Here is a 7,351-nt window from a genome sequence, read left to right as displayed (position 1 = left end):
TGGTGGCCTAGTTTGGTAGTATGTCTTCCTGGAGGAAGTATGTCACTGGCAATGGGCAGTCTGCTCCCTCTGCTTCAGGTTTGGGTCAGGTGTGAGCTTTCAGCTTCCTATTCTTACTCCTTTTGCAATGCCTCTGCTCAGCCATTATGGATTCTTATCACTCTGGAACCATAAGCCCAAATAAGCTCTTTCTTCTCTAAGTTGTCTTGGTCATGGTGCTTTGTCAGAGCAACTAAGTAGTAAGTAAGATAGAATCTGCAATAGCTGTTGGCTAAACTGAAACAGAGGCAAAGCCAATGAGGCCAGCAGTTGGCAGGACAATGCTTCCACCTTCAGGAGAAGTTTAAAGCAAACCTGCTCTTTGTAAAACCTTCAGCCTCACCTGGCTTTATGTATGGCCACCTTCACACCATTTTAAGCAATTTTATGTAACAAGAAGAGGAAACCCACCTTAGAGGTGGCTTTAGCTTTTGTCTAAAAGCAATATTTTCTGCTTTGTAGCCTTCTTTATAACCTCTTGCGGCAGCTTTATATTATCTATAAAACTATATTTCAGAGCAGCCACTCTGCCTTATTTAGCCTCCTTACAGGGAAAGTCACATCCTATCTCACAAGTGCAATGCTTTGCCTCTTTGAGGAAGAAAACCTCTTTCTCTGCAGAACTCAGGGCTGTATCTGGCTGTGTACTCATGGGATCCAGGCCTATGGTGCAGCAAAAAGGAAGAAGGTGGCACATGCAGCACCACAGAAGGAACCGACAACAGCTTGTTTGTAGGTGTCACTGGCTGTATTAGCAAAGGGGTGAAGAAAAGAAGATGACTTGGTTTTGTAAGTGGCACAGTGACTAAGAAGCCCCAAGCTAAGTGTTAGGTAGCTGACTGCGCGCTTTAGAAAGGAGCAAGGGAACAGCAGCTTCTGAAGGACACAGTATGGAGATGAAAATATCCTGTATTAGCATATTACAGCAACCAAACCCTTAATGTAAATGATCGGCTATGAGTGGCAGCCATGCCTGCAGTGCCAGCACTTGGGAGGGCTAAGGAGGGGGATGTCTAGTTGTAGGCCAGCCTGGACTACATAGCAAGGCCTTGTCTCAAAACAAGTTACAAACAAAACCAAACCCAAACCAATATACATAGAATGTGGGTTAATAAATTAGAATTCTGTATTATGAAACTCCTTTGATAAAATCTCAGTCTGGCAACTCGACAGTTCCAAAGTATCGATCAAGAGCTGATTCTAATTTTACTCTGCTTACTCTTGGCTTTCTACATTCAAAGGATCTAGATCTACAGAACACCACCTGGACACATTAGCTCCCTGCCTCCAGGTGGCTCATCTTCATTGTTCTTGCAGTTTGACACAGATGTCCAGTATACTCAGTCAGCTACCAGACACTCTCTGTGGTCTCTCAACTTCTCTGGTTCCGTAGGAGATGGGTTTACAATATCACATGTAGGCAGTGATGACAGCTCTATGAGCTGAGGTGTGGACCTTAAACCAATAGCCCAATAACAAAACTGGGCACAGCCTTTGCAGAGGAGACCACAGAAAGTCTGTCAGTGTTCCCAGGATTACGGTGAGATAGGGGCTGAGCAGTGTGTCCAGTGAGCACAGTAATATCCTATTTCATTTTTATCATCTTGTTGAAAGAGGTTACACCTCATAACAGTGCCACTCCCTGAGCCAAGCATATATAAACCATCACAGATAGCATTATGTGTACATGATGAGGAATATATACTATAGCAAAGAAAGGAACTGCACATGATGGAACATCTCTGTTGTCTTAGAACTTGGGAAGTGGAGGCACAAGGATCAAGACAAACAGACTGATAAAGAATGAAAGCATGTCATTCCCAGGAAAATGGATATGACTGGAGATAACATGTTAAAAAATAAGCCTGTTTCAGACTGACAAATATTATTCACTTTCTCTCAATGATTAGTCCTAAGACTCTACAGAGATGCATACAACCCTGGATGAGGAACTGCGTAGGGAACTAAAGAGAGCAAGAAGGGCAGGAAGAGGGCACTAGGTGAGAGGGGAGGGAGAAGGAGACCAGTGTGACTGTTGCCAGCTGACAAACAAAACTTGCTGCTCCACTCTGGCTTTCTCCCAGGAGCAGGCTTTGGTGGAGGCTTTCCTGTAGTCAGGATGGGAGAGGGTGGGAAAGTGTACATTCATAATAAGTTTATAATTTTATTCCTCGTTTTTCTCTTAGTGGAATCAGATGTTTCTGACAACGAAGTTCCCATTTGATACACCCGTGAGATGAGAAGTGTATCCAGTGGTTATCTTTAAGGGGTCACTCTTTTGCCAAGTTGGATCTAATTCAAATACTGAGGCAAAGTGTTTTCCTTGTTAAATTTATTTCAGTGGTTCTTTAAGGAGAAAACAGCATATAATTAGTTCTTTATTAGTGGGGAGCAGACTCCGCCAGTCTGAGAAACCTTTCCTCTCTGATGTTTATGAACTGAGGGAAAATGAGCTTCTAGAAGTGTGTAATTCTGCCACTGACTCCAGGAGGCACAGAAGGCTGAGGAGGGTCCCAAGATCCTGTAGGCTGCTCTTGCCAGCTAAGATATGGAAAGCTGCTCTCCTTATTGTTCCTTCCTTCATTGCTCAAAGCACCAAAACCTAGCACTGAGAGGACAGTGAGGCTGTAGACTGATCAGAGGCTCAGCCCTACACACCCTAGAAGACACACAAGCCTCACAATAAAATGCCAGTGCCAGACCCCACAGATTTGGTCACGATGCAGTCACAAGCACTTCCTGTCATGAGAAACTAGAAAACCCAACACACATGAGGCATTTGCTCACACACATGAGGCATCGCTCACACACACTAGAAAATAGGCTGTGCATCAAGACCCAGTGCTCTGGAGGGTGAGCCAGCTTGGACATTGCAGGTTAAGTTTCTGAAAGAAAGACTTGTGCTGTCAGAGTCCAGAAACCTGTGTGACAGTGCCCTGATGTCTCTGCTGATGGAAGTGCTCTATGTGATGGATTTTCTCACAAGGCTAAGTAAAAAATGACCAGCTTAAGTATCCTCATAGCACACATGCTCCAAGCAACTTGAGTGGAAAGCTCTCCCTAGGGCAAATGGCAGGGCAACAGCAGAGATGCCAAGGGAGATGAAAGTCAGTGCCCTTAAACCACTGTCCCCAGCACACTCCAAGAGCTGCCACGGGGTGGACAGAGCAGGAGAACAGGAGAGCTGGCCCTCCCAATGGGGGTGGGGGCTGGGAGTGTGAGGTGTGTGAAAGCCCGGTCAGAGGGGGAGAGTGAGCAAGAGCTGGCCCTGCCTCTTGTTGATGACAGCATTGGGCAGCCTAGCCAGAGCAGTGCTCAATAGCGTGCCCTGGTGGTACAGATAAGGGAGAGTCAGCGGGCTGACCAGCCCAGCTACCACCCAGGCCCAGATCCAGAGCCTTGATATAGCCCACCCCAAGTCTGCATTATCTGTGAACTGTTGAGTGTCAGTCCTGTTGATTCAAACTGCAGGATTTCCATGACACAGGGCAACAAAAGGATAACCAGGCCCAATGAGGATTCAATACTGATGGTTTCACAGAAACCAGAGACCTTGAACCAGACCAATGACTCATTGTAATGAACATTCACAAGTGAAGATCTGTGGACAGAGAGGAGTGTGTTGTGGGGACACTCTGTGATACACTACAGCTTCCATGACAAGATGTTTTCTATGTTTTATTTTGTTTTGTTTGTGTGGTTTTTATTATTTTGGTGGAGGGAGGGAGATTGCAAGGGCAGGAGGCAGATACAAGGGCAGGAGGCAGATACAAGGGCAGGAGGCAGATACAAGGGCAGGAGGCAGATACAAGGGCAGGAGGCAGATACAAGGGGACAGGGAGATGAGTGGGACTGGGGTGCATGATGGGAAAGTCACAAAAAAATCAATACAAAGTTAAAAAAAAGTACCCCTAGATCTTGACAGGCAAAATTTACAAAAGGCTTTGAGGTGACCTAAAAGTTACTCAATGCTTACCAAAGCCAAAAATCCAGTGCTTTTAAAATGAAGACAGCAAAACTCAAGCCCAAGCCCAAGCCCAGACACTCAGCCTGGTAATAGTCACAACATTACGACCATATGTTCACACATGCATACACAGACTCTTACAACTTTCACATGTAACCCCTCCACACACATACATACACATACATACATACACACACACACACACACACACACACAGAGAGAGAGAGAGAGAGAGAGAGAGAGAGAGAGAGAGAGAATGAATTATATATAAGAAAGATAAAGCCACAAAGATAACTGGTAGCTTTAAATTTCTGAATACATGGTGAACGAGTAAACAGAAGATCACTGGTGACTGCAGACAGCGTTTCATAAGTGAAATCTGACAGAGACACAATGTTCTACCCTCAAGGGTGCATAAGAGAATTAGTTGCTTATACAGTACATACATTTCTACAAGAAAGTGTTAGTGAAGAAAATAAAAACCAGAATACTTTCTAAAACCTTACCTGGCCTTGAGTTACAATTCCCAAGTTATTTAACTGTCCATATTTGAATCTGAACTTGATTTCATTAGTATAATGCCAAGTTCCTTATCTTTAAAATCCTCAGAATTATGACATTTGTACATCACTCTGAGGTGTTAGTGTGATAGTTTGAATGAGAAATGTCCCCATTGGCTCACACATTTGAACACTAGGTGCTACTTTGGTGGGTTACAGAGTGTGGCCTTTCTAGAGAAAGCATGTCACTGGGCTTGGGCCTCACTCCACTTACAGTGTGTTCTTTACCCTCCATGTCCATGGATGAATGTGCTTTCTTAGTCTGCTAGAGCAACTGCTGCCAAGGCTCTCCTTGACATTATGGATGGACTCTCCCTCTAGAATCATAAGCCCAAAGACTTGCTTCTGGTCATGGCATTTTATCAAGGCAACAGACAAATAACTAACACTAACCCTCTGTCCTGTGCTTCTGTGGGAAGACACTCTGTCTGCTACAAAGACTCAAGCACACAGCTACACAAGCAGAGCTCTCTAGCTCATCATCACATTCCAGTTCTTTTAAAAACAATGGAGGCTAACACATGCACACATGGTTAAGGGGTTAGAGACCTGAAGGTGGAGGTGGTATCAGGACCGTATCTAGTTACACAGCCGTATAACCCTGGCTTGAGAAAAGCACTCGTCTATGCATCCTTTCCAGCCTTTATAGCTTACACATTGACCAAGAGCCACACAATTCGGTTACTACTTGTGACCAATTTGTTACTTCACTTTAGTTTCCTTCCTTTTTCTTTTTTCCTTTAAAACTAGGGACATCTAAACTATCCTGGGTCCCCAACAGAATATGATAAAATACATTTTATTCATACTGCCAACCTGAAGGGGTTTAGTTGAGAACACATCTACTTGTTCATATCCCTTAAAACATTATTCAAAACATATTACAGTACTACAACAGAAATGGATACAGAAATTTCCAATTGTGTAGAACTCTTAATAGCTGAAATCTGTAGATTCATCTAAGGGTTAACTCATTGAAAAGAAATAGGAGGACACATAAAGAAACCTCTAAGAACATCTCCCACCCTTAATTTCCAGTGTGGAATCCTGCCCTGCCTCTGGAATTTTAGACATGTCACTTGGGCTTCCGGCAGGAAACCCCCAGGACTTTTAGCATTTACACCCAACTATAGGTCAAATCAATCCTAATTACCTATTTCGAAGTAATCCAGCCTCCAAATCACTTGGGTTCTGCCCTCCACATTTATTGTTAGTTTTACATGTGTGTATAAAGTTATTTTACATAGAACATACATATAAAATGCTAAACAAGAAAAGTATATTAGTACACAATAAAGTATTGAAAGGGATCCAAATAAAGCCAATCACAGCCCCCTTGCCTGAACCTAAAGCCTCAGGCAAATCACTGCACGATGTCTCAGAAGAGCATTCTAAGTCCCTGCAAGCATGTCTACTGTGTGCATGTCAAAATCAACGGGAAACAAGTCACAGCAACACCAACACGTTCTTAACATCCATGTTTACTTTTTAGTGGGTCATTTCTGAACCTAATCTAACTTCTTTGTTAAATAGAAAAAACTCAATCAAGTCATAACAAAAACAATAGAGATGTGATTATGCCAGAGATTTCCTGTAATTGAAGTAAAAAAAAGTTTAGATGATGACCTAGAAGAAGAAACCTCCCTAAACATTTTATTACTTTAAAATACCGCATGTCTTCTGCCCAGCAGTCATCATCCACACCACAGGCCTTCGGGATCTCAGTAGCCACACCTAGTGATTTAATCTCCTCAATAAGAACCTGGGAGGGAGAGCAGATGCACTCCAGCCCTGGGTGATGGAGGGGTCTGTTCAGGAGCTTGATGCCTGGACCTACCCTACTGGGGCTCCTGCAAGTAGCCTGTGAAAATGTCAGCTTGGAGTCTGTTCTGGATGGCAGGGTCCCTAGAGAGCCCGAATGTTGGCCTATTTGTATTTTCACATGGTTTACAATCTGAAAGTCCTTCCTTGTAGACACTGACTGATGCACAGGGAATGCTAGGGCTGTGGGAACTGGCAGGACCCATGAGAGATAGCTTCCTGGGAACCTTGTGCCCACTGCTTTTGCCCTCTCAGGGACCATAAGCTGCCTGTCAGTATTGTGAAGGTGTCTGAGTGGCAGGAAGAAGCTGGGTGCCATTTTAGTTTCTTTAAAAAGAAGTCACTGTGGAAATGGAAGCAAAAATTACTGGGACTACTAAAAAACAAAACAAACCCATCAAGTTATAAAACATCATTGGGAGAAACCTATAAAAATGATATGCCTTTGTCATGGACAAATATAACAGATTCTTTAAGTAACCACACTCATCCTGCACTGTTCTAAACCCTATAGAGTAACTTACTCTCCTGTCAAATTGATTTACAGGGCAGGAAGTAGATGTGGACTCCAGTCTGCAGGAGGGAAGCAAGCAGAGGGAGGAAGATGCAGATAGTAAAGGTCCACCTAGGGGTTGGCCCTGGCTGGTGTCAGAGCTGCTGTTCTCAGTCACTCTGTGTGCTGCTCCTCAGAGGTTATTGCTCATCAAGCATGAAATACTGAGTGCTTATTACAACGTACCCTGTGTGTCCAGCCAGAATCCTCTCTACACTGCTTGTTTGTATATGGTCAGGGGAACTGCTTTCAGAGACCTACACGTCCAACAATTTCACAGAAACGGTGTTCTCAATTGCGGGCCTTGTATTAGAGGCTGGAAATCTAAGAATTATTTTAGGGTAAGGCACTTAACGGTCATCTCAATACTGTTTGCTAGTAATACTTTTTAAATATATCTTTCAATGGCCA

The 7,351-nt window shown here is 43.7% G+C and overlaps 1 protein-coding gene across 2 annotated transcripts in view; it reads right to left on the bottom strand.

The window, feature by feature from the left end:
- The window catches only part of Mrtfb (myocardin related transcription factor B), a 167,245-nt gene that overhangs the window by 82,949 nt on the left and 76,945 nt on the right, over nt 1-7,351 (bottom strand). The gene's annotated exons all lie outside the window — the stretch shown is intronic.

Source organism: Mus caroli, unplaced genomic scaffold, assembly GCF_978045245.1.
Source record: "Mus caroli unplaced genomic scaffold, Mus_caroli_1 scaffold_17, whole genome shotgun sequence".
Classification (NCBI taxonomy): domain Eukaryota; kingdom Metazoa; phylum Chordata; class Mammalia; order Rodentia; family Muridae; genus Mus; species Mus caroli.
Note: the sequence above shows the minus strand (reverse complement) of the source record. Positions and strands in the feature narration are given on the sequence as shown.